Source organism: Rattus norvegicus, chromosome 1, assembly GCF_021556685.1.
Source record: "Rattus norvegicus strain SHRSP/BbbUtx chromosome 1, alternate assembly SHRSP_T2T, whole genome shotgun sequence".
Classification (NCBI taxonomy): Eukaryota; Metazoa; Chordata; class Mammalia; order Rodentia; family Muridae; genus Rattus; species Rattus norvegicus.
This window is the reverse complement of record NC_141534.1, coordinates 266,917,728-266,944,843: the sequence shown is the minus strand read 5'-3', so window position 1 is coordinate 266,944,843 and position 27,116 is coordinate 266,917,728. Positions and strand designations below refer to the sequence as shown.

The window sequence follows — 27,116 nt, the reverse complement described above, 5'->3', positions numbered from 1 at the left end:
AAACCCCAGCCCTACAGGTGGCCATTGAGAAGCTCATGACTCAGGGAATTCTGTGGCCAGACTCTAAAACCAAAGCAGTGTCACTTGAATAAAAGAACTTTCTAGAAAGTACTAGAATACCTCAAAACATTGCAACAGGCCTGGAGAATCAAACTCAGAAAATGTGGAACAACCAGGAGAGACCGTATCCTAAAGACTCTCTACCAGGGACAGCCTTTCAGAACTGCTGGCCCCAGCCTGGACATGTCTATATCCTGGTTTATCTGTACAGAGACTTTGGGATCCAACAGAGCAGTTGGAGTTCTTCTCTGGCTGCCTGTGTAGATGGCTCATATTCTTGAGATTCAAAGTCACACATGGGAGCATCTGATGGCCAAGTTTAGGTCACAGGACCATAGGTCTGGCTACTACACCGATATCTGTAATAGAGACAGAAGGAAGAAAAGCCGTGCTCCAGTCTGCCATGATTCTTACAAACGAGCAGGATGTTGCAATGCCTCCTAGTCAAAAGCTATGTCCTGTACAGGAGGTTCCTATTTTAGTGACTCCGTTGTTACTTCTTTATGTTTTCTGAGGGTCTGACCTCCCTGGGACAGGACATAACTCATGAGTATGTGTTTGTGTGGGCATGTGTATTTTTGAATGTGCACGTGTGTGTATGTGAAGGCTCAAGGACAATATTAGATATCACTTCATTTTTTTAAAAAGATTTATTTATTATATATGAGGACACTGTTGCTGTCTTCAGATACAACAGAGGAGGGCATCAGATCCCATTACAGGTGGTCGTGAGCAACAATGTGGTTGCTGGGAATTGAACTCAGGACCTTTGGAAGAGCAGTCAGTGCTCTTAGCCATCTCTGCAACTGTAGATATCACTTAAGTGCCATCTGCCAGGATTTTGTTTTGTTCTTTTGCAACAGAGTCTCGTGATAACCTGGAACTCACCAAATAAACCAGACTGGCTCACCAAAGTCCAGAGGTCCAGCCCTTCTCTACCTCCTCAGGGCCAGTTATAGACACACGTCAATATGTCTGGATTTTATGTGGGTTCTGGGGATCAAACATGGGTCTTCAAGTTTGTAAAGTAAATCACTGATTGATCCACCCCTCCAGGCCTAACTTGAAGATATTTTAATCAGCCACGAATACATGTTTTTCTCAAGAACTTGGGCCGTACTTGATGGATATAAAGCATCTGGACTGATCCAGCTGTGATCACACTTTTATATGATATTGGTCTGAGTTCCTGACAAGGTCACAGAGCAACATTCTCTTGGTGCTGGTGGCAGTGCCGACAGCTAGCACTCCCTGAGAGATGAGAAAGCTATACTAAAGCTCTTCTCTAGTGACCAGCTCAGAAACGAGAAACAGGATAGGCGCTGTTGAACTCTTGGGGCAGACCATGTTAAGAGCTTCTGTTCATGGCCACTGAACAGTTTATTCTCTTCATGCCAAAGAGGGTCAGCTTTGCCAAAAATGGAGAAGTAGCTAAGGCACCAAATGAACACTGCTTTAAAACAAGTGTTCTGTGGTGTACAGGAGTGTTTATTACCTTCAGAGTCAGTTGGGGTACCACTGAAATTCCAGTCCTCACATAGAGGACATCCCTGGGCTGGTGACCTGGAGTGCCAAAAGTTCATTTTCCATGTCTATAAGACAGGGATATGAGAGCCCTAAAAGTGGGTGACTGGGATTTCAACAGAGGAATGGATACAGAAAATGTGGTACATCTACACAATGGAGTACTACTCAGATATCAACAACAATGACTTCATGAAATTCTTAGGCAAATGGATGGAACTAGAAAATACCATCTTGAGTGAGATAACCCAGTCACAAAGGACATACATGATAGGTACTCACTGAGAAATGGAAAATAGCCCAAGTGCTCAGAATATCCAAGATACAATTTATAGACCACACAAAGCTCAAGAAGAAGACAGACAAAAGTGTGGATGCTTCAGCACTTCTTAGAAGGGGAAACAAAATACTCATGGGGGGAAATATGGAGACAAAGTGTGGAGCAGAGACTGAAGGAGAGGCCATCCAGAGACTGCCACACACGGGGATCCGTCCTACATGCAGTCACCAAACCCAGTCACTATTGGGGATGCTAAGAAGTGCATGCTGACAGGAGCCTGCTATAGCTGTCTCCTGAGAGGCTCTGCCAGAGCCTGACAAATACAGACAGAGGTGGATGCTTGCAGACAACCACTGGACTGAGAACAGGGTCCCTAGTGGAGGAGTTAGAGAAAGGACTGAGGTAACTGAGGGGATTTGCAACCCCATAGGATAAACAACATCAACCAACCAGATCCCCAGAGCTCCTGGGAACTAAACCACCAACCAAAGAGTACACATGGAGCAACCCATGTCTCCAGCCACATATTGCAGAGGATGGCCTTGTTGGGCATCAATGGGAGGAGAGGCCCTTGGTCCAGTGAAGGCTCATGCACCAGTGTAGGGGAATGCCAGGGTGGGGAGGTAGGAGGGTGTGTATGGGTAAGCACGCTCATGGAGGTAGTGGGAAAGGAGGGTTTCTGGAGGGGAAACCAAGAAAGGGGATAACATTTTAAATGTAAATAAAGTATCCAAGAAAAGAAAAGGAAAAAAGAGATGGTCTATTTGGAGCCAAGAGCCCAGTGATGACTTCAGGACCTTAATCCTTGCTGATCCCTGTGCTTCCTTGTGCACAGAAGCAAGTGGGGCAGTGTGCAAATTAGCCCCACATTCACACTCAGAGAAAAGGCTTAAGCTAGGCAAGAGTCGGACATAAACGGTGAAAGCATGTGCACTGAAGAAAGAGGATCTTTAACCCAAGCCAAGACAAGGCAGTGAGTCCAGAAACATCATCACTGTGCCAATAGTGATGTCAGGAGAGGGACCTGAAGGACAAGGCACTTGATCTTGTACATACAGCTGAATGTTCCATAAGCAGTGGTTCCCTTCATCTACACACTGCCCAATGTATAGACACCTTGTTATGCTCACTCCATCCACCATAAATGTATGAGGTGAGCGAGGGTTCTTTTTTTTTTTAAATTTATTTAATACTTAATAATAATTCTTTGGTTTCCGGGCAAACATCCCCCTCCCCCCTCCCCTTCCTTATGGGTGTTCCCCTCCCAACCCTCCCCCCATTGCCGCCCTCCCCCCAACAGTCTAGTTCACTGGGGGTTCAGTCTTAGCAGGACCCAGGGCTTCCCCTTCCACTGGTGCTCTTACTAGGATATTCATTGCTACCTATGGGGTCAGAGTCCAGGGTCAGTCCATGTATAGTCTTTAGGTAGTGGCTTAGTCCCTGGAAGCTCTGGTTGCTTGGCATTGTTGTACTTTTGGGGTCTCGAGCCCCTTCAAGCTCTTCCAGTTCTTTCTCTGATTCCTTCAACGGGGGTCCTATTCTCAGTTCAGTGGTTTGCTGCTGGCATTCGCCTCTGTATTTGCTGTATTCTGGCTGTGTCTCTCAGGAGCGATCTACATCCGGCTCCTGTCGGTCTGTACTTCTTTGCTTCATCCATCTTGTCTAATTGGGTGGCTGTATATGTATGGGCCACATGTGGGGCAGGCTCTGAATGGGTGTTCCTTCAGTCTCTGTTTTAATCTTTGCCTCTCTCTTCCCTGCCAAGAGTATTCTTGTTCCCCTTTTAGAGAAGGAGTGAAGCATTCACATTTTGATCATCCGTCTTGAGTTTCATTTGTTCTAGGCATCTAGGGTAATTCAAGCATTTGGGCTAATAGCCACTTATCAGTGAGTGCATACCATGTATGTCTTTCTGTGATTGGGATAGCTCACTCAGGATGATATTTTCCAGTTCCAACCATTTGTCTATGAATTTCATAAAGCCGTTGTTTTTGATAGCTGAGTAATATTCCATTGTGTAGATGTACCACATTTTCTGTATCCATTCCTCTGTTGAAGGGCATCTGGGTTCTTTCCAGCTTCTGGCTATTATAAATAAGGCTGCTATGAACATAGTGGAGCACGTGTCTTTTTTATATGTTGGGGCATCTTTTGGGTATATGCCCAAGAGAGGTATAGCTGGATCCTCAGGCAGTTCAATGTCCAATTTTCTGAGGAACCTCCAGACTGATTTCCAGAATGGTTGTACCAGTCTGCAATCCCACCAACAATGGAGGAGTGTTCCTCTTTCTCCGCATCCTCGCCAGCATCTGCTGTCACCTGAGTTTTTGATCTTAGCCATTCTCACTGGTGTGAGGTGAAATCTCAGGGTTGTTTTGATTTGCATTTCCCTTATGACTAAAGATGTTGAACATTTCTTTAGGTGTTTCTCAGCCATTCAGCATTCCTCAGCTATGAATTCTTTGTTTAGCTCTGAACCCCATTTTTAATAGGGTTATTTGTCTCCCTGTGGTCTAACTTCTTGAGTTCTTTGTATATTTTGGATATAAGGCCTCTATCTGTTGTAGGATTGGTAAAGATCTTTTCCCAATCTGTTGGTTGCCGATTTGTCCTAACCACAGTGTCCTTTGCCTTACAGAAGCTTTGCATACTTAAATTATTCCCTGGATTTCCCAGTTAAGGGGAAGAAAGTCAATTTAAAAGCATACACCCTTTCTACCAGTAAAACAAAACTAGCCAACAAATGGGCATCAGCCTAAGGTAGAGGCAGCTTAATGCCACTGCAAACATAAAGGTTGGGGCAGGTGCTAACTGTGACCCCATCAGTTCTGTTGAGGGCAGGTCCGGGAGTGTTGTGGTTTGCCCTGAAGTTACTGTATTTTGATGCTAATTCCACTGTCCCAAGGACAGTTGTCTAGTTAAGTACTCAGGACTCAGGTGACTTCACCAGAACCACCTCTCTATTGAATTTGTAAAGTACAGGTAAGGGGCAGGTATAGGATAGAAGGAGGCCTGTCATTGGAAGAGAAGGAAGGATGGGCTGGAGAGAAGTTTGAAGGAAGAGGAGGAGACTAGGAGAGAGAAGAGACAGACAGAGAGAGGGGAGAAGCCGTGGCAGAACAAGATGGCAGGTGATGTTAAGATTCGGCTCTGTGTATTTACAGGTTGTTATTAATGTTCTCAAGGGATGGATGGTACCGGGCTTTGTATGTTTAAGTGGGCAATTATATCTTACCAATTGGATCTAAGATTACTGTGTTGTGTGTTCTTTTATGTGAGGGTTTGAGTGTAAGAAAGTGTGTGGCTGGACTGTGTTTCCGCCAAGATATCTAGCAGATATCTGGGCACCGCGGTGAGGACCAAGCAGGGCAAAAGACAACAATACTTTTATTATTTATATATTTTTACAACAACAGGGGAGGGATAAAATGGCCCATCTGAGCATTTGCAAACAGTCTCTGTGTGTGGAAGTGTCATCGGCCACTACAATTCCTGGAGGCTCCGCCCACCCAGCATCATTGAGAAAAATGAATCAACAGCAACTGGAGGATGAGAGAAAGATAACAATGTATCTTTAAAGGCACCATATTTAGGCACTAACTGCCTCAATGAAATATTTTGTCATCCAGGAGAGAAATTGACAATCCTTTACTGGCAGCCTGTTTGTGTTTGTTTTTTAAATAAAGTTTTATTAGAACACAATCACGTGTATCAATTCATGTATCATCCAAGGCTATTTTTATGGCACAAGGTTATACTTGAGTAATTTCAGCAGATGTCATATTATTTGTAAAGCAGAAATATTCATGACTCTTTGGAACTTGTGATGATCCTAGACCTGGGAGAAGAGGCCAGTGTTTGAATTTTATGTCTATTGTTTTAGAAATGAACCAGATACTGATACTCTGATGTCATATTTCCATTTTGGTAAATGCACATAAGGTAGAAAAGAACCAGGAGGTTTTTGTTGTTGTTGTTGTTGTTGTTGTTGTTGTTGTTTTTGTTGTTGTTGTTTTTGCTATATTGCTCTTAAAGACATTGACCAGATTTTTTTATCTGTTAGCAAATCCATTTTCGCATTTTTTCAAATGACAACATATGTCTTCTTCCTCTAATTTCCTTTGAGCCAGGTTGGCCATTCTATTGGTTTCCTCATTCAGTAAATAGAATAGTTTTTTAAATTTATATTTATCCATCCTTTTACTTTGATACAGGATCTAAGTAGGTTACTCTCAAACTCACTGTGAAGCATAGACTGTCCCTAAACTCATGATCCTCCTGCCAAGCTCAGTCTCCTGAGTGTTGGGATTGCAAGCATGTGCCACGGTTCCTGATTCTATCTACTTAAGTCATAAGTTAGGTCTTTAAAGTTTATACCTGAAGATGAATAAGGTGAGTGAGGTCGGTAACCCAAGCACCTGTGGAGGCTGAAGAGGAAAAGCAATAACCAGATGACAGCTTGGCTCATAGCAGAACACTGATTCAAAAACAAATAAACCCAACACGTGTGTGTGTGTGTGTGTGTGTGTGTGTGTGTGTGTGTGTGTGTGTGTGTTATCAAGGAATAAGTTATAAGTTAAATATATATCACATATAAACATTGTATTATATATACAAATAAAGATATATATGTATTTATAACATATATGACATTATTTATGAACTTATATTTTGATAGCTTCAAGGGAGTGCTGTGCCCAAATTAAGGACTCCATAGGTTGTTTCTAGGTGTGCCTGTGTTTCCCAAGAACAGAGGTATGAACAGACTAAGAAGGGGAACTCTGCCCTCAGTGTGCTGGGTGGCGGTTTGATTTGGGCTTATGAAACACAAAAGACAAGGAAAAGATAACTTTCTGTCTCTTCCTACTGTAGTTAAACACTTCTACAGTTCTCTGGATCATCAAACCTTCAAATTCAAGGATGTACATCGATAATCTCCTCCACGCCATTCTCATGAGAGCCAGCTCTGACTGTACCTCCACAACTCATCCGTCCTGCACAGGATGTAAACCCATGAAGAAGAGAAAACTAAACGGTGAAATTCACCTCACTAGTTGGTTTTGATGGCTTGAAACAATGTAAATTAGTATCTAGCACAAGTGTTACAGCTCCATAAATATCCATTAAGAGAGCCTTAGAGTCATGAGATGGTGGCTCAATGTGTAAAGGTCCTGGCCCCCAAAATAATGCCTGAGGTTAGTTCCAGGAATCCACATGGTGGAAATAGAGAAGTAACTCCCAGTAGCTGTGCTCCAACCCCTACATACATGCTGTGCCCCATGCCCCTGGGACACATAAGTAATTGTAAAAACTATGAGCTAGCTTTGCATAGCATGATGATGGCATTACCCCATGCGTTAGGTGTTTCTTTAGGATTGAGTAAAAGATTTGGCTCCTGCCAGCTCTAGAAAAGGATGGAAGAGCCCATGGTTGGAAAGTGTCTTCAAGTCACAGAAACAAAGGGAAGTCGAACAACTGAGCCCAGATATTTTCTCTTCTCTGTGGGAGCTCAGGCTGAGGTAGGAAAAGTCTGCCAGGCCTACAGTCACACTACAGTTATAAATGACAAACCAGAGTGTTGGCTTTGTTTCTCCTTCTACCTGATGTAATCAAATCAGAAGCTATAATGTCCTCATCTTTCTGTCCCCATGTGTCCAGCATTGCACCTAATACACTGTGCATGATCCATCAAAGTATACATGGGGTTTGTTTTAAATTGTTTTTACCTAAAATATCAGTATATTGACAAGAATGGTAAATAGATACAACTAGAAAAAACGTCACAATATTAAGGTATAGCTGAGAGCCAGATTGGGGCAGATTGGCAGGCTTGGGTGACCTTTGTATCTTCAGGACTATCTAAAAAAAATAGGACAACATTGCAAACACAGCCTGAGCGTGCTAAGGCCCTGATATGTCCTCGTCCTCACTGCCCACTGGAATCTTCATCTGCTTCTCAAGCAGCTGGGAGATAAGACCCACCCCATTTTCGCCCCTGGGGGCACCAAGTTGGCCTGTCTTATTGCATTAAAGGAGCTGCCCGCCACAATTGTCTTGACAAGGCATGCCAGGACTGTGTATATGTCCTGATCGCTATAATTAAGTTAGTTCCATCACCTGGACATTTTATTTGAAATTGATTTTTAAATGTCTGAGTAATTGAGGTTTATGTGTAGTTGCTGCTTTGCAACAGAGGTAAGCTGAGGCTGCTGATGTCCTCATTAAAGGCTTATTAGACATGATTGCATTACTAGGGGCCTCAATTTGTATCATTCCTGAGGGCTCACTAGCATCAGGACCTGCCTCTCTGCTTAGTGGACTTGGGGAGCAGAGCAATACACAGCCCCTGCATCTCCCAGCACGTGACCAGATCTGGCTGGAGGCATACACCAGGGCTCCCCATGGATTCCATGTCTGGGATATGTGTCTGTCACTAATTCTGGGGACGGCAAAGCATTAATTATGTGCCCAATATTTGTCTCTCAGAGACCAGGGCTCTTATCTGAGGGAATCTTTGCACTGCAGTTTCCAGGTGGGAAGTCAAATGTCCCTTGTTTCTGGTTTTGTGAGCGTTGGTATACCTTAGAGCTTCTGTTTTGCTCTGCATTTTATTTAATATTCTATTCTGGGTATTATGGGATGTACTGTTTACAAAAGCTACCCTTAATGTTTGGATAATGGGAAGCCTCCTGAAAGACAACAAACCTGAGTACTGATGATGGATCCGACTAATGTGAGAGAGAGCATCTTAAAGAGATCTCAGCTGGCCTCCAGCGCCTGTACTGTACTGTGTTACACAGTGCTGTGTTGTGTGGTGTGGTGCTGTGCTGTGCTGTGCTATGTTGTATTGATCTGTATTGTACTGTGTTGTGGTGTGCTATCTTGTGTCAAATTGTGTCATGCTACGCTATGCTGTTCTGTGCTGTGTTGTGTTGTGTTGTGTTGTGTTGTGTTGTGTTGTAAATGCTCAACCATAAAGCACAATCTCTGAATTTCATTCAAGGGCCTCAGCAAATTCTGGTGTTTAACTCCAGCCTCACTCTCATATATAATACCTGGAATCGCTTGTGTTTTGTCTATTTTATATATTCTTCTACACATTTAATATTTAATTTAAATATTTTTATATTATACTTTCATTGGGGAAATGTAATCTGCCATTAAAAGAAGACAACTGGGCTATTCTTACTCCACTAGGGAATCCTTAGACTCCCACAAGGTGGAAAACACCGACTGCTATGCCCTCTCATTTCACCAGGGGGCAGAAATTCCTTCATGGGTGGTGAATAAATCCTATAGCCTGCCTATTTTGTCACTAAAACTTTTGCTCCAGAGAAAGGGAGAAGTGCTTCAGGGACTCAGAGCCCTTTTCAGCTAAATCCCAGTGCAGCAGGCTGCTTCCCTGGTGCACTACTGGCTTCTGCTTCAACACCATGCATGGTGCAGCCCTGGCTAGGTATCCAGCATCTATCCGCAAAGTGAGTTCATTCTAAATAGGCCATGGTCCTGTTGGCCCACATTATTCTTCCCCAGAAGACCAAGGTCAGGCTTCCCTTGTGCTAAATTTGTGTCCAAGAGAAGAGGATAAAGAAGCTGCTTGTGGAGGGAGATTGCAAGGAGAATCTTAAAAAGAAAGATAGAATGAGAGAGACCTTGAAGAGCTTAGGACTTGGAGGGGCAGAGAGGAGCCAAGCTCTTCTCCGTAGAACCCAGAGTGAAAACAGTGTGTCATGTGGGATTTTGCAGAGTCTGTGAGAAGGAAATGGGGTTCAGGTTGGGAGTGAATGAGATTCAAGTAGGAAATAGATCTCCCTGGATGATGCTATAAGATGTTGGGTCCTTACTTTCCACTGAAGGAATAACAGCCACTATTAAGTGATGCAAATATGACCCATCTTTCACCCCAGTATTAAGCCAGGTTTTGTTCCTTCTTCAGAAATGGAGATAAAGGGGGCTGGAGAGATGGCTCAGTGGCTAAGAGCCCCGACTGCTCTTCCAGAGGTCCTGAGTTCAATTCCCAGCAACCACATGGTTGCTCACAACCATCTGTAAAGAGATCTGATGCCCTCTTCTGGTATGTCTGAAGACAGCTACAGTGTACTTACATGTAATAAATGAATAAATCTTTGTTTAAAAATGGAGATAAATAGGAACTAATTGCCAAACTATTATTTATTCAATTTTTAATACACAACAAGCAGCTTAACCAAATGCTTTGTGAGAACATAACTTATTTCTCCATCAAACAACTATACTTAAATAGTCATTTGCTCATTCAAAATAAATGCATTCAATATTTTAGTTCAGGGCTCTAAAAATACAACATATATGACAATGACACTTCAAGTCTCCATCCATTGGGGATGTCTACTTTCAAGGAGAGAGAAACAATAAATAAAGTAACATATTATAGGCATTAAGAAATCAGATTAAGGCATGCTTATTCTTCTCTTAAAGTGAAGGAAACTGAGGCATGAAGTACTTGAGTCAAATTCCCAAGGTCATCCATTGGTAATCAACCGAAAGTCTAGACATGCACTTCTTTGAATCTTGGGCTATTACCTACCAGAACCATGAGCTCCCCATGTTCTCCCATTGTTCTTTTTCCTGTGAAATATTCCAATCCTTTGAGCCAAAGAAGTAGTCAGTACCCAGTACACACCTTTGAGAAAATGGACACATCCTATGCCTTCCTGAAAAGTGACTTTGGTCTTACAGAACCCACATCTTCTTGCAACCTGAACACAGCTCACCATCTCCTTTCCCCTGTAGATAAACTATACCACTGCTCACCCCGCTCAGCTACTTATAGACTACTGTTTCTGGGACACTTCACTGTCACTGTGACTTAATGACCTGATTTCATTCCATTTTTCTAGTTCAGACATTTATTTAATCCTGTGAGTGTTTTTCCTCCTCAGTCCCCATTTCTTAAAAAAATATTCTCATAGCCCAAATCAGAAGCTAGAATATCATGGCTCTGTGTGCAGAGCCACTCAATTAGAAAGAAAAATACAGATTCAGTCCTGGAGTCTGCCTCATAGTTAAGCATCTTTAACAATAGTCTACTTGAGAACTTCTACCAGATGAAAGCAAGGTGGGGCTTTCCCTGAAAGCAAAATGAAGACTAAAAAAAAGCTTATATTAGAACATTGAGATATAGTATACCTCAATAAGTCTAAATAGTTTATGCTAAGAGCCACTTAGAGAAAAAGAGTTACATTTCTGTCTTTTTCAGTCTACATAAATAGCATAAATCATCTATTGGCAAATGAGTGTTAATATCTCCCACACTACCAGACATGTTCTTCTTGGGCTCTTGGGTATGTATACAAGTATTCAAAGAAGCACTGGAGCCTGCTTATACCCTCCCACTCATGACCTTCCTCCATGCACCTAAGCTGTATCTCCTTCAGCGACATTGTCTAATTTGATGAAATTGTCACCTTGGGTGACTCTCCATTGTAGACTAAGTAACACTTAATAAACACACACACACACACACACACACACACACACACACACACACACACCTGGGTCTTAAAAGTTTCCAGGGTAGCACCAGATCAGTGCTGCTGTAGGAAAACCAGTCCTGTCTGTCAGGCAACTCAATTCCCAAAGGATCTTCCAAATTCTCTGTATCCTTTTCTATCTCTGAACTCCCATCCCTGAAATACCTCTCTTCAGCTTCCTCAATTCCTTTCAGTTTATCCCATCCACCCATGCACACACATTAATAAAGTCAGTGTTATTGTCCCTTGTTCTGACACACTAGTTGGTACCTTGAGAGTATTTAACAAATTTTGTTCTCCATAGTTGTGGCTGTAGTAGTGGTTGTACCTGCATATCTCTCTCTCTCTCTCTCTCTCTCTCTCTCTCTCTCTCTCTCTCTCTCTCTCTCTCTCTCTCTCTCTCTCTCTCTCTCTTCATCTGTCTGTCTCATCTCCAACTCTCTCTTCCTTTCTTCCTCTTTCTTCTTCTGTGAACCCTCCAAGAACAGAGATAAATATATTCAACTTAGCATCTCCTATTAGCTTATCATGCTATTTATTTACAAATGTTCAAAAGGCATTGGTTTATGTGAGATTGGAAGAATAACTTCAAATTGGCAGCTGTACAGGGTAATTTATGGCCTCAAATGCCTACCAGTGGATGATGAAATAGTTCTATAGCCACACCATGAAATAATATAACAGTAAAAATAACAAAGTTATGTTTGCATGCAGTGCTCTGTAGGACTCATAGAAATGTAATATTAAATTTTAAAACTACCCCAAAGGCTGCATAGAGAATGATATACTTTCCATAAATTTTTAAAAATCAAATACACATACATTATATGCATGCATAAAGATTGAATAGAAAAGAAAACTAAAATGGCAAACACAAAACTGAGACGAGGTAAAGCCAGGGATGGATTGGTTGAAAGCCCCCTATAGACAGATGTGGGTTCCTGACAAAAATCCTACTTTTCATTTTTGGTGGTAGGTTCATGCATGCTTATTAATTTTAAATTAACTAATGAAATCAAATGAGCCAGACATTAGCCAATGCTGAGTTAAGCATTATCATTAATCTCAATATTCACACTAATAGTCTATTTAAATAACAGGAGCCAAAAGAAAAGACTCTTGGAACTTGGGCATTCATGATAACGTGGTATAGAGACTCTCCTGATTATCTGTAGGAAGACTTACTTTCTTATATGCTGGAGAGGATGATTAGGTGTAGTCCCTCAAATTTTCCTTTAAGGAGATTTTTCCCTCAGGATGCATACACGAAGTCCTTTCACCTGCTTCGGGTACACATCCTCGCATGGATACAATATTCTTGATGAAGGCAATACCAATTGAGTTACATAGGACTACATTCAACCATCATGTGTACGGCCACTTATGTACCATCCCCTGTGTTGGATAGTGAGTATAGGAGGTCTTGAAAGACAACCAGTGCTGCCATTCTGCTCACCGGGCACTCAGTGGGCTCACAGTGTCTTCAGTGTGCTCAGTGTGCTTCGTGTACTCACAGTGTGTTCGGTGTGGTCACAGTGTGCACACAGTGTACTCAGTGTGCACACAGCACTCTCCGGTGCTCGATGTGCTAAGTGCGCTCACTGTGGTTATGGATGAATCAAATGGACGAGGTCAGATGCAGGTCCTGAAAGTGTGTCAGAGGAAGAGTTTGGGTTTATTGTGAGGATGAAAAAGAATTTATAGTAGGGTTTTAAACGAAGAAGTACAGATTATGATTTGCATTCTTTAAAATGACCCCCTGGCCATTGAGGAGAAGATGGGATGAAAGGAGCAGTTATATCCTAGAAGACCAATTAGGAAGGATGGAGCACTGGCGTGGGAGGTGCTCTAGACGATGAGACAAAAAGCCAGGGTTGGGTACCTTTTCAAATTAAGTCAATGATGTTGTCAATGGATTGAGAACAAGAATTGGATGGGGGACAGTAACAAGGACTGTTCTTAAATTTTTGGCATAAGGAACCTGGAATTTCATGGTGCCACTTACTGGAATTTAAAAGAAGAAAAAAAAGCTTTTCTAAATTGAAAGACAAAGAGTTTAAGAAGGTTTGGACCCCCAACATCCCCCCCAAAAGCTATTGAATGCTAAGATCTTAATTCTGTCACTCTGGGGCTAACGCTTAGTGACAAGCGCTGTTTACAGTCTTGGGGTTGTGTATTGAAGATGAACTAAAACATTAAGAAGTGATGCTCAGAAAATTGGGAGTTTTGTGGTGTGATAATAGGAAAATGAGGCATAGAATAAATGATCAAGGTTGAAGAAAACCAAAAATTGAAGCTCCTCACAGACGTCTGGGCCTGCTAGGCTATAATAAGAATTTTGGGGTCAGGTCTGTTTACTGTTTGACTTCTGAAAGAGTGTCACATGCATTGACTTATTCTCTAACACAACAAAAGAAAGAAACTCAAGATACATTTATCAAATATACTCTGGTGGGAGTTGAATGAGAATATTCTCAAAGATCATAAATTTAAGTTCTTAGTTCCCACATAGAGGAACTTCTTGAGAAGGGTTAGGAGGTGTGGTCTTGATGAAGGAGGTATGTCACTGGGAATACAGGTCAAGTTTCAAAAGCCCGTCATTCTCAATTAGCCCTCTATCCTTTTCCTCCTTCTGCCTCCAACTTGCAGATCAGTATGTAAGCCATCAGTTACTGCTTCGGCACCATGGCTGCCTGCCTGCTGCCATGTTCCTCACCATGATGATCGTGAACGCTCACCCTCTGGAACCATGACTCCCAATAGACATTTTCTTCCATAAGCTCCCTTGGTCATAGTGTCTCTTCCCTGCAATAGAACAGTAACTAAGACAACTCCCTGTAACATCTCTTCTCTCAGCACACATATGTTGAGACATGTCCTCAGACATGCTCCCCTAATGTCATCACAGTCAAGGTCTATGGCAAAACTCAGATTCTATCCCAACTCTGCACACCCAAACCTGATCTTCTTCAGAATTAATCCAGAAACATGTAACAAAATATTCCTACTCAAGCTGTGGTGTATCCATGTGGCTGTGAGGACTTACTCATTACAGACTCAGAAAGATTTTATAATTGACTAAGACGCTTCATCCATGTGGTCAAGTAAGCTGCCATTCTGAGGGCCAGAAAATCCTCAGCTGCAGGCTATTCTCCCAAAGCAGGCCAGGCCTGATTTCTGGGTTTCAGAGTTTGAGAAGAGCCAAATAAATTCAGAGATAACAATCTGCTCCCCTACCTTGCTAAAGCCAACATGAATTCTTGGGTTTTGAAAAGTCAGCCACCATCAGTCATTTATAATTATGGAACTCCGTGTTGCTTTGTTCTTAGAGACCGGAGGACAGTTTAAATAAACAAAAAGCAAATGGTCCTTTCCCTCCCTCTACTCCTGATAATGGAAACCTTTGAAACTGAGATTTTTATTGCTTATTCGTTACTGTCATTTGCCATTGTCTGTACCCAAGATGATAGATTTGTCAGTAAATTTCCTCCTCTCTAAGGCTTGCTGGAAATTGAATTGACAGACAAGTCCAAAGAGTCCAGCCCTGGATGCAGTGCAGCTCCAGCTACCATTATCCCATGTCCAGATTAATTTCAGTTACTTGGAAACAAGATGTGAATGGTGAAGTTGAAGCCAATGAAGCAAAAAGATGTCAGCAATCAAAGAAATCAGAAATGCCCTAAACCATCCAGAACTTGAGTCCCCATCATTGCCTACCACCTCTCAAACTGCAATGTTTTTGCATCTGGCTCTTGGGATCCCAAACTGACTCTACATGACCATGCTTTTTATTGCTGTGGACCTACATAGTGTGGTTACATTTTTACTGGAATTTCTACCATGTAATTCTCTCCTGTTCATGTTTTCACCAAATGTTGGAAAACATCTATTAAAAACACTGAACTGTATTTCACAGATTATCACTGTAAAAGCTGATCTATAATTTATAGAACATAAACCCAGCACCACTGATCTCTTCACAATGTGTGGTTTATCTAATAAAAGAACACTTTTATTTAAAGAACGCATCATGAAAGAAAGCATGCCAGCCTTTTCATGTATAGTGTAAACAGTTTTTCACAGAGTGTTGTAGAAAGATAGCAAACATAGAGTTAAGTTCAAAGCTTATAATGAATTTCGATGTCAGAAAAAGATTGTAGAAAAATGATTGACTCATTCCTTCACAAAGAAATTTTCTAGACTAGCTTTTAAAAACAAACTTTATAACAGATAAAAATAATGAAAGCAGTAAAAAACTTAAACTAAGAGTACATTAATCTGTGATAAACATCTAAATCCATGTGGCCATGTGATCATGTATTCCATGATTACAATGTAAAAATATTTCCATTATGTTGTAAATGTATTGGGGTTCTCTTCCCAGTCCACAGGGACCTGCTAAATCCCACCACTACTCTTTGGGTGCTATTCTCTTCCTTTCCCATTTATTGTAAATGATACAATATATGTTCTATCTCATGTCTAGTTTCATAAGCTCCTTTTGCTTTCTTCTTATTTGAAATACATGATTTATTTTTAATTAATCTCAATAAATTGTGGGGAATAGTTGGGTTTGTTGAACAAACACAAAGTGGGAGAAATATGTAGTTTTCTTTGTATACATAAATATTTTAAGTTATTTACTAAAGACCAATTGAACACATGGCTAAATGTGCATATTCACATGGTCTCGCACTGTCTAAATTGCTGCAGTCTCAAATCAGAAAGTGTAGCCCCCACCCATTGTTCATCAAGATTGCTTTCATTATTTTACATCTTTCATAATGTCAGTTAATCTTCAGACTCAGCTTGTTGATTGAACAGAAGGATATGAGTGCATTCTTATACCAATTTTCAAAAAACTGATAACTCAGTGATATTTTATTATCCAACCCATGTACTTGATATAGCTGTCTGTTAAATCTTTAATCTCCCAGCAATGTTTCACAAATACTAATGTCAAGATTTTGTGCATACTTTGAAATAAAGTTATTTTTTGACTTTGAATCTAATGACTATACCGAATTTTCTCTTTTATACACAGAGGTGCGTTCTAGGGTTATTTATCAGTCTCTCCTGAGACGTCTGTGACACATAGCAATAAAGTCATTCTTCCTTGGCCCATCCTGAAGTCTACATTTTCAACTGCCTAAGACTTACAGTGTAACATTGAACATAACTGGTAAGAATACGTTGCCTTGTGTAGGTTGATGTCTATATGCAGGTGAGGGCTGGCATAAGATTAGGCAAGACCTGTGATTGGGCAGTGAAAAAACAGTAAGGCGGGGACAGAGATTTGTAAGGCCAGAGAGAGAAAAAGAAGGGAGAACAACCAAGATGGAGGCAGAGAAGGACAATGCAGATCCGTGTGGCCTTAAATGGCCACAGATAGTTATGAATATTTTTAAGGAATAGATTTTTATGGGACAATTTATTTTATCTATGTGGGCAGTTTATATCATTATCAATTGGTTCTGAGTTTATTGTGTGAATGTTTTATGGAGTGTAAATTTACTGAGATAAATCTGCTTGCTAAATTACAAGCTTATTGAGTCTTGATTGTAACGGGTAACCGGAAGTTGATACTCTAACCATTAGGGGTCGGATGCTGGGAATGTGAGCAGAGTTCAGCAGCAGAGAGCCAGGAGGGCAGCCACCACTGGGACCAGAGAATAGCTAGAGGAAGCATGACGTGGCGCCCTAGAACTGGCCACTGCTGAGATGATTATACCCCAGTAATGTCATAGGGCTCCATGATACCGGCTAGCAAGGGTTTGTGGTTATTTTTAGTATTTACCGCAATAGCCTTGGTTTGTTTCCAGGCTTATGGAATGACCATCTATTATTTCACATTTTGTATTTTTTAAATGTTTCACAGATGACTCAAATCAAGTTAATTTTGTCCTTTTGTAAGATTGTATTTTTTACTACTATTCAATGTAAAAGCCTTTTGACTTAAGACATACTTAAAATATTGTTCACTTAGGAGTGAGATGTTACAAATTTAGAGATTTCTAAATACTGCAACTGTCATAAATTATTAACTTATTCTGTTGTGGTCAGATAATTTATTTGTCTTAGTGACTTTTCTATTGTCTAAGGCACCATGACCGAGGCAACTTATAGAAGAGAGAGTTTGTTTGTGCTTGTGGTTTCAAAGGGATCAGATTCCTTCATGGCAAGGAATTGGGGCAATAGGCTGCAGATATGGTGGTAGGAACAGTGAAGAGCTCACCTCTCTAACTCACAATAGAAAGAAGAGACCTAGTGAGGACAGCACCTGGCTTTGAAGCCTCGAAGCCCACATCCTCACGCACACCAATAATATTGAACTGCCAACAATGCCACATCGCAAATACCACCAGTAACTGTGGACGAAATATTCAAATGCATGAGAGTCTGGAGGGACATTCCCCTACAAACCTGGATTCAATCACTAGAACACATGTTAAAGGAGCCAGATGTAATTATGGATACTTGTATTCCCAGTACTAGATAAACAGATCTATTCAACATATATTGTTTTGGAATTATATTATTTTAATATATTTCAGCTAAAATAAAAAATTTGATGTATCAATGCTTACTTAAGGATTGAAGCTACCTTTTTATACTACACACCTGCAAGGTCTCATTTCATCCTTCCTAATTACTATTTACATAATAAAATTAAAATTATATTTACCCAATTATACATATATTATTCTATTTTCACCAATTTCTAATTATATTATCAGCCTCAAATTACACTTTGATTGCATTTCTTAAAAGACTCATGGGTCTATACAGAAAATATATTCAAATTATTCCCCCCTATCAATGTCATTTCTTTCTTGTAAAGCCAAGATTACATCTGGTATTAATCACATATATATCTTAACTGAAAGAATTCCTTTTAGCTTTTCTTATACTCTGAGATCAGAAGAATTACATTCTCTAAACTTCTGTATATAAGGAAATATATTTACTCCTGTTTATGAGGTATTTGTTTCCCTGTACATAAAATCTTGGATGATACGGTTTTCTTTTCTATCAGCATTTTAAAAGATCATTCCACTGTCTACTTGCAGATGAGATAACTGGTCAACCTCAGTTCGCACGTGTGTGTGTGTGTGTGTGTGTGTGTGTGTGTGTGTGTGTGTGTGTGTGTGATATGCTTTGTATATCCTCAAGACACTTGATTCTTTAAGTTTCTGGGTCTTACTAGATGTCTGCCCCATTCCAGGTTCACTGGATACTTTGCATATCTGGGATGATAGTTTTAATCCAGTATAGAAAATAAATGATCCATGCTGCTTTCATGGAACCTCCTCTTTGATAAGGTCCCTAGATTATATTGGAATCTCTTGATGGTGGGCTAATTTTATTTCAGTCTTTCATTTGTGGTGTATTTAAGGAGGGTTTAAAGAGGCTTTCCTCTCTAAGTCCTTGTTTTTAAGGAAAAGACCATATGAAAACATAAGGAAATGTTGGAATATTAATGAAGTCTCTTGACTATATTCATGCTATACCTCCAATATTCCCAGCACTGATTACAACTCTGTGCCATTCTTACTGCCGTTTACTCCTCCCCTTCCATTATGCTTCCAATGCATGCTTGCCCAGGAATGGCACAGCCTAGGCCTCAACAAAAGACACCCAAAATTTTCCATTCATACTCATGTTTGTTTTTATCCTCTTTTGATACATTATCTTACAGAACTAACTGCTTTACCCAACTCAAATTCTCATCTTTGCCTTCAGTGCAGCTATACTTGATCTGAATACAGGACAGTGTGCTAAAGTTAGACAAATGTACCTAAGTGAACAGCTGGGTATTTTGGGGAATCCCCTCCTGAGTTAACTTTATCTCAGGAATTGTCTTCCCTAGCTGTTGTTCAGTGAATAAAAGATATGCCATGTGTGAATTATTCTACTTACTTTGTTATGGTAAGGATACTGTTTTGTTATTGTATTCTACTGTGTGTGTCTGTGTGTGTATGCACACATGTGCATGTGTGTTAAGGAAAATTGAAACTAGAGAATGGGTATCAGAGATTGAAGAAATCATTTAGTAGGTAAAGTCTTTGCCAGGCAAGCATAAAGACTTGAATTTAGATCTCTGATAGCCAGGTAAAGACCTGAGCATTACAATACACATCCATAATCCCAGGTATGGGGGAAGCAAAGACAAGAGAACTGCTGGTCAGCCAGCCTGGCTGAATTGGTGCACTCCAGGTTCAGTGGGAAATTTTGTACTGAAACTAAGGTGCAGAGCAATTGAAGTAGACTTCTGATGTTGACGTTTGACCATTGCACGCACGCACACACACACACACACACACACACACACACAAAATGAAAGTGTTTCAAACTGTTGTGTGTTTACTATTTACTTCTTCAAATTGCTTTGGTATAAACTCCCAAATGGCATAAGATTAAATGGCAATGTGCTTAGAATGGGGAGTTAAGAAGCACTTCTGGCTTGCATCCTCCAAGTGACTATGTTTCTATTAATGTTCTATATAATGACTCACTTTCTCCCAGTTGTCAATCTTCTCAGGAAATTTTAGGATTCCATATTTTAAGGAGGCTAAACTGAGTCTTTTCTGTAACTTCTGGATTTTCAGTATCATTTTTTCCTCTTGATAATTCGAGCTTCCCTTCTTTAATGTCAGTGTTTTTTCCTAAGTGTTAAATGTATGTAGAAAGGATTGATTCCTTTTTCTTTTGAAACTTTTGCTTAAATAAGAATTACTAATATTGAGTGTTCAGCTATAAGACAATCATAAAAGCTCTCTCTCTCATGTGCATTTGTGTGTTTGCATCTGTGTGTGTGTTTGTGTTTGTGTGTGTGTTTGTGTGTGTGTGTTGACTTCTAAAACATCCTTGAATTTGTATGATGACAGGTCTTTAGAAAGGCCTCAGCATCTAATTACATTGTCAGGGAGCTACTGCTTAGTATGCTGTAGAGGAAAGGACAAAAAAAAAAAAAAAAAAAAAACTAAGAGAGCTAGGTATGGCCACAAGGCCAGATGGTCAAACCGGAAGGTTGAACATCCGAACACATTTATCTTATTGGCCATTAAGCAAAGAGAAAATTTTCAGTAATATTTAACAACATGTTTTTTCTCCCTCATTTAAAACTACCAGCCTAAAATGTGTCAAGTAAAATTTCAATTCTCTGCTTCAGGAAATGTCACCAAGGCTTTGCAAGCAGCTGTTACTGACAGTGCAGTTTTACAAGAGCAAGAATGCAGAGCTCACAATGGATATTCATCTGATCAAATGGGTCAGATGGACATAAAGTTTCTAATGTTATTTACTTTCTTCAAAGGGGGGGTGGTTATGGACACTTACCACTCCAATACCAACCTTGCTAAAGAATATTTAGGTAGGAAGGAAGATGGTTCAGTGGACAAAATACTTGTGGTACAAATATGAGGACCAGCGCTCATGTCCCGAGCATGCATAGAAATGCTAATCAGTATGGCAGTCGGCCTACAATCCTAGTACCGGGAAGGCAGAGAAAGGAGAGGCCAAGATGAGCTTGGCTAGCTAGATTAGTCAAATCTTCAAGCTCTGGGTTCGGGTTAGAGAGTCTGCACAAATATATAATTGTAGAGTCATGGAAGATGCCCAATATCAACCTCTGGCCTCCACATGTAAACAATCACAAGTGTATGTGAAGCTTCAAACACGTGTCATTTATATGCCAATATACATTCACATACCACACATGCACATACATAAGTTTTTAAAATTGAATTCTTTTAAAGGCATCTTCAGCCTTTCCATTACCTGGGTCTGTAAGAGAACCCATGGCTCACCCTCATCTCTTGGAATTGCTACTGCTCTGCATAGGCACCAGAGTGAGGATCGTGGGACTTAAGCTCAAAATCTTCGGTCTCCTGAAGTCTCTGTGTGTCCTCAGCATAGACAACACTCATATTCTGGTGTGATTATCATGGTGATGTACAAAAGGATTGTTCCCTAGAGGTTCTATGCATTACACTCAGAGCTCTGAGGAATGTCAAGAAAGCTCACAGGCTGGGGATGTCATCAAGGCTTCCTGCTGCTCACCTACAGTGTGTTTTCATCTTTCTTCCAGGACTGCTACTCCTCATTTACCAGTCTCTTCCCTAGGGAGCTGCATGGGTCTCCATCAGCTAGACACTGGAGCCCTTTTCATCTTCAAAGTGACTTCTTAGTCACTTTTAAGAGTTTTGGGGTCCAAACTTTGGGGAAACTTCTAATAAGCATGTAATACTGGTACATTTTCTTTTTTTCAAGAAAATTGTAAGGCCTTACCTGAAAGCCAAGAAGCCCCAAGTATCAAACTGTCACAAATGAAAGCGTGTTCTGAAGCATCCACCAACTCTTCTTTCCCATATGTAGCATGACTCAGTGTATCTGAATTTGGAGGGTGAGTAGCGTCCTAACTGACACACAGCTCTTGGGGTTTTACCTTATTCCCAGTGGGAGACTTCTAGGTTGATGAGAATGAGGAAATGAGTTCCTGACTGTACATTCTGTATGACATGTGACAGCTGATTATATAGACCAGAGCCATCACCATTGACTACAGTGAAGTTTGTACACATGCTGAATAAGCATCCTAGTGAGTGCCAGTTAGTGCCATTTGCAGCCCAAGGAAACTAAGATTAATGCTAAGGAGTCCTTGCTCAGCTACTAGGGACTTGACATGCCCATGGAGGTGAAGAAATGAAGAAAACACAGAGAGACCAGACAGAAATCTGAGTTTGCGTTGACTGTATGCTCTGATAGGGAAACCACAGTGTCCCAGAATCTCAGCATGCTTATTATATACACTTAGACAGAGAAGCTTATTGTGCACAGATAAACAAGGAGTTGAGAGTTTTGCGTAGCGTTGGATCAAGGACAGAGGTTTAGCTAATGTTGGGAGGAGCAGTCTATATAGGAAAACAGTCTTCAGATCCTAAACTCCCCCAACCCGAGAGAGGGAGAAAGCTATGGTAGACCTTTTCTGCACACAGTGTCTACATCCACACATGGACCAGAGGAAGTTTTTGCCATTTCACTGAGCCTCACTAGACTGGAAGAAGATTTTGTCATTTTCCATGGGTCTGAGGAATTGGCATCGCTGCCATGACTGTGCTCATGTCAAGAATACACATTCCCCCAGGACTTCACACACTCAGGGCTTCCTCCACTCACCACAGACTACAGTGATGCCAATTCTGATGTCTAAATGGGAGTTTTCACTTTGCTTTTGAAGTAGGTTCTTTTTGTATTCTGTAAGATACAGCAGTTTTCAAACAAGATAGCCCTCTGCTAGGATTCTTTCTGAGTTATTAGGCATTTTTTAGACTTTTCCACCTGTTTTCCAGGTATGCACAGTCTACACCTGATTTGTCACAAATCAGGGGAAGGTCTGTTTGTACGAGTTTGTTTTTTAATACAGTTAAATTAAGTGGTTTATCTTTGTCTTCTAAAGTTCTACAGGCAGAATGCCAATCAATCACTCTGCTCTGTATCAGGGAACTGTCTGCTTTCCCAGAGAACAGAAGTCATCAAAAGATGCTTTGAATTATCTGAGGACTCCACAGGCCTTTGTACAAGGGAAGGACATTTAAGAAATGCCAGGGCTTTGTAGTGTTTGTTAATGTACATGCTCAGTGCCAGTGCTCAGGAGGCAATGGAAGCAGGCTCATAAGAGGTTTGTGGTCTGGGTTACATGGTGGAACAGTGTCAAAGAAACGGAGGGAGGAGGAGAGGGGGATGCAAGCAAGCAAGATCAGAGTCTTACCCAGACACTAGTGCTGGGCTAGGCAGTGGGGTGAGTGCAGAGGGAGGATTTTTATGAAGGTCCTGAGGCTTTAGACCCAAAGCTCTTCAATCACCTTGGGAGAAGTCTTAGCAATGTCTTCCCATTGTTCTGTAATCTTGCCTGTGTAAAAGGCTATCTAAATGATGTGTGTTTCTGCTTTCACAAAACCTGAATCTATACTTGGACATGTTTGAAATAAATCAACATGAGACAGCTCTGCCCTGAAGAAGATTAATTTTCACAAGCAATAAAAAATATGTAATGTAAATTCAATGAAATCAACCCCAAAAATGAGGCAATTTTTTATTAATATTAGTTTTGGTGAATTTTAGTCTATGAATGCTTAAAGATAGAGTTTAAGTAATAAACATTTATTTTCTTAATTCAAATTATAAGACACATCTAAAGGAAATGTTACCTAAAGCACTGATCTACAGATATTATTTTTCCCACAGCTAAATTTTGTGGAACTAATTTTTTCCAAATTTTCACACACAGCTTTGACGTCAGCACCTTAATCATCACCAGACGCCCTTTTGGAATCAGCAAACCAAGTTGTCTTTCAAATTGGATTCACTGATGACTAAGTCATCTCAACTACAGAACTTTTAGATTTTTATGAATAGTTTAGTCACTTGAAATTGTATCTCATGCCACTAGGACCCGCTAGCAAAATACAAGAATATGTTTTTCATTTATTCTGTAGATCTAAATTTGAGATTTCTTGAGGCTTACAATGACTCTTATCTTCTTAAATGAATTCTAGACATTAGAATGATGGCCTCCATCTGCTGTTATGAAGGCCTGCCCTTATTAGGGCCACATTGAATCCCCACATTTGTCAGATAAACTTTATGAACTTCTAGCATTGATTAAGGTTGTGTTTCAACTTAACACAGTGATTCTCAGACTGAGGGTTTCATTTAAATGACACTCTTACCTGAATTCACCTGAAAGATTCTGATTTCATCATCTCTAAGTGCAGCCTGGGTACCAGATATATTTAAGTTCTCTGGGTGATCATAATGAGAAACCAAGATCAAAATCCATTGTCTTCCTAAAACAATCCTGTATCATTCTAGATAAAATAAAGGAGAGATACCTATATCTACATGAAAGACTTCACAGGGATGCAGACCCCCCTACTTAATTTATACTTTTTGGAGTGTGTGTGTGAATGTGTTATGTGTACATGTTGTGTATATAAATAAACATGTCTATGCATACAGAGGCCAGAGGAAGAGACCATTGGGCCTGCTCTCTCACTTTCTACCTATTCTTTTGAAGCAGGGTCTCTCCCTCAACCAAGGGTTTGAGTTTTTTGCTTTATTGGTCCTTTCACTTACTTCATTGTTTTTAAGGATTATTTTCAACTAGACTATAAACTGAAAAGACCCAGCAGGCTTCGCCTTTGTTACTTCAATGCTGTTGTCAAAGGCATGCATGGCATATCTGTCTGGACACTTGGGTGGGCAGGAGAACTCTAATCATGCTTGCAGAGCAAGTATTTCTATCCATGAGACCATCTTTCTGGCCCACACTGTCTTTCTAAGTGAGAATTGGTAGACATAAAAAAGCCTTCATCTAGGCATCTATACAGATTGGCATAATATATATTATATATTAAAATATATAATTGTTAAATATATGTGTGTTTTTGTAACCAAATTTTGATACAATGAATGTTTCCTGTTTTAAATGTTTTGATTTCTTTTTAAAAAATTTGAGATTTGATGTTTTCTGCCTCACTTGAGGAGTTAAATATAGAAGGGCCTGGGAATAGCTTTAGGAGAAACTAATATTCAAGAATTCTGAATAGAAAAACTTGTGAGAGCAGAGATCGTCACAGGGATAGCTATAGCAGGCCAAAAAAAAAAATGAATACCTGATGCTAAAAATACCAAAAGGTGGGATGTATTTGAAGTGGTAAGAAGACATCCTGCAAAATTTAGATGTTTCAAAAAAAAATAAAGCTATGTGTGTGGCTTCTTGAAGTGACTGGCTCTTCTAGATTTCTCAGTTTGCAGTTTCCAGGCCACTTCAACATCTAAAAATAACCATACCTAGTGTGTGCCACGTAGGCCTGGGCGGGTCTGAACTCATGGGTGATACGGTCCTTTGGCTGCGTGAGTATTTGAGACTCTTCTTCTTCTTCAGTCCTTTTGTTTTAGTTTCGAAGCTCAGTTGACAGCAAGTTTTTAAACAAGAGCTCATTCTAAACATCACAACTGAGGAAGTCACATCACATAGTCACTCCTAATCTCACAGCAAGGGTTCTTAGCTGAAATTCACTTAGAACAAAGGAAAATATTCTCCGTCCAATCCATGTATCGATTTTCTTTATAGGATGTATGGACAAGAATAGAAATAAAGATGAAAGGAGAGTGTATTCTGGCTATGATGCATCTTGACTTCTAACTCAGTTGACTTTCTCAGCAAAAAAAAAAAAGTCTAAATTTTTGTTCGTCCAATCTTTCTAAAGGTGAAAGAACACCTAAGCTGGAAAAGCAATGGATGTTTGCAGTTTCCAGTTTTGGAAACCTCTGTTTACTTTCTTGATATTCCTGTCAGTTTGGGAGATGCTCAGCCAGGTCTGACTAGTCTCTCTTCTGGGGTGAAAAGGAGTCCCAAATGTTAAATGGCTTCCCCAAGGTCATGTAGATGAGAAAAAGTCCAGCTTTGCCTGCATCTAGCTGTTTGCATTTTCAGCATTCAAAGCAAAGCCTATATTCATGGTCCAGTCAGAAGTCCAATCAGGAAAGACTCTGAAAGATCATCTGTCAAGCTGGTGAGAAAAGGAAGGAAAAGGTTGCTTGTCAATAATTTTCTTTATTTTGCAATTTGCATGCACTTATTAAAGAAATTTCAGAAACAGAAGAAATACACTCAAAACCCTACATGCTTTTTATCAAGAATACATTTTCAGTCAACTGCTTCATGCAATTTGAATGTCTTATTTTTTAATTACACTTGTTTCTTAAATTCAGAATGATATGCTATTTCTTTTAAGATTGTCTATGACTTTTTTGTTTTTCATAGACACAATAAGTATTTAATAGCTCTTGTTAAATATTATTATATTGTTCTCCAGTTGTAGCTCTTGTTTATGAAATGCCCATAAACTATAGTGACATTACTTCTCTCTCTCTCTCTCTCTCTCTCTCTCTCTCTCTCTCTCCCTCTCTCTCTCTCTCTCTGAATGTGTGTGTGTGTATGTGTGTGTGTGTGTGTGTGTGTGTGTGTGTGAGAGAGAGAGAGAGAGAGAGAGAGAGAGAGAGAGAGAGAGAGAGAGAGAATTTCACTTTGTAGTCTAGACTGGCCTCAAACTCATGGCAATCTCAAAGACTAGTAGTTCTCAAGCCTCCTCATGCTGGGACCCTTTAATATAATTCTTTATGTTGTGGTGACTCTCAACCATGTATTATTTCTTTGCTACTTCATAACTGTAGTTTTGCTACTGCTATGAATCATAATGTAGATATTTGGGATATGCTATCACAAAGGGCTCACAATCCACAGTTTGAGAACCACTACTTCAGACTCAGTGACTTGAGTGCTGAGATCACAGGCATGCACCATTATCAGTAAAAAAAACCTGATATCCACTTTAAAGATGAAGAAATAGAACACCCTTGCTGGCTGCATAAGCTGTATGGAAGAGTTGGATCTGTCCCCAGGACCTATTAGTCCCCACTGTGCTGCAGTGTAAGACAGTAGTGATGGCCGACTAAGTCATCTGGACATACTCTTAGAGGTGAACTCTTAGGGTTGCTTCTGATACTGCCTATTGCAAAGAACACCAAGAAAATTGTTTAATACTTTTTCAATACTTCCCTTAAGGATGCATTTTAGAAATAGAATTCCTAGGTCAAAGAATATGGACACTAAAGTTTTGTTTAATTGCCATTTTGTCTCTCCACTCCAGCCCCCAAATATTATTTTCTTACAA

At 40.3% G+C, this 27,116-nt stretch overlaps 2 long non-coding RNA genes across 5 annotated transcripts in view; one reads left to right on the top strand and one right to left on the bottom strand.

The window, feature by feature from the left end:
• Nucleotides 1-16,278, top strand: part of LOC148007933 (uncharacterized) — a 258,830-nt gene extending 242,552 nt beyond the window's left edge. The window contains exons 7-8 of the long non-coding RNA XR_015648240.1: nt 6,737-6,899; nt 14,026-16,278. This is a non-coding gene — a long non-coding RNA (uncharacterized LOC148007933). The remainder of the gene's footprint in view (nt 1-6,736; nt 6,900-14,025) is intronic.
• Nucleotides 1-27,116, bottom strand: part of LOC148007932 (uncharacterized) — a 44,483-nt gene that overhangs the window by 1,339 nt on the left and 16,028 nt on the right. Inside the window, exon 3 of one of the 4 annotated variants that reach the window (XR_015648258.1) lies at nt 25,231-25,952. The exons of 2 other annotated variants lie outside the window; for them this stretch is intronic. This is a non-coding gene — a long non-coding RNA (uncharacterized LOC148007932). Of the gene's footprint in view, nt 1-23,517; nt 25,953-27,116 lie in introns of those variants that run through there. One more of the 4 variants, XR_015648254.1, reaches the window with a different exon arrangement.